The sequence below is a fragment of the Eriocheir sinensis genome, unplaced genomic scaffold (genome assembly GCF_024679095.1).
Source record: "Eriocheir sinensis breed Jianghai 21 unplaced genomic scaffold, ASM2467909v1 Scaffold421, whole genome shotgun sequence".
Lineage (NCBI taxonomy): Eukaryota > Metazoa > Arthropoda > Malacostraca > Decapoda > Varunidae > Eriocheir > Eriocheir sinensis.
Window position 1 is genome coordinate 341,217 of NW_026111745.1, and position 1,299 is coordinate 342,515.

Sequence of the window (1,299 nt, forward strand, 5' to 3'; positions counted from 1 at the left end):
GTGGGAAGGAAGGGGAGGGGGATGGAGGGGGTTGAGAAGGAAGAGTAGGAGAGATGGAGGGGTGAGGATGGAAGGGGAAGAGGTACGGAGGGGATGGGGAACACAAATGAACACAAAGAAAGAACAAACAACAGCAGACCTGCTGGTCCTTACGAGGTTGTTTGTGACAAGCTACACTAACTATCTAATCAAAGGTGGAAGATGAAGGACAGCAAAGGCGAAGGCTCCTCCCCACCCCCCCATCCCTCCAGCCAAAGCTGGCAGGAAAGGAAAAAGAACCATGCAGCATGGAAAAATAGCATGGAATTTATGTAGGAAAGAGGAAAGAACTACCATTTACTGCTACCACTAACCGGGCGATAAAAGCGGACAAGGACACCAGTATTCGAAAGAACTTAACGTTATTACGACAATGAGTAATATCTTAGTTGCTGGTTGGATTCAAAACACTTGTCTAATCTATTCTTGAAGGCCGTAACTGTTGTACTATCAACGACATCACAAGGTAGAGAGTTCCTAACATTAACAACTCGATTGAAGAAGAAGTGTTTAGCTTCGTGCGACGAGAATCTTTTACCACTTATCTTCAAATTGTGATTTCTTCTTGTTCTATTTGATCGATCAATTGTAAAGTAATCTTCCGCATTAATATCACTGAATCCTTTGAACATTTTAAACACTTCTATTAGATCGCCTCGCATTCTTCGTTTTGATAGGCTGAATAAATTTACTTCTTTAAGCCTTTGTTCATATGATAAATTTCTCAACCTAGGAATCATCTTTGTTACTCTTCGTGGGACCCGTTCCAACTTTTCTATGTCTTTTCTGTAGTAGGGAGACCAAAACTGTACACAGTACTCTAGACGGGGTCGAACCAACGAGTTATACAGTTTTAATATTACTTTCTCCGATTTATTATTAAAGACTCGTCCGATGATGCCAACCAATTTGTTTGCAGTTTTAACTACCTCTGAACAATGCTGACCGGGCTTTAAATCGCTTGATATAGTGATTCCAAGATCCTTTTCTTTACTTACTGCAGAAAGTTGGTGGCCATTCATTACGTACCGAACGCGATTGTTATTTTTTCCGATGTGCAACACTTTACATTTCTCAACGTTAAATTTCATTTGCCATTGATTGGCCCAACGTGCAAGTCGATCTATATCTGATTGTAAAGCTTCTTCGTCGAGTGTCGCAGTTACTTTACGAGCAATTTTTGTGTCATCAGCAAATTTTGATACTTTGCAAGTGAGCCCATCATCGATATCATTAACATAAATTAAGAAGAGCATGGGG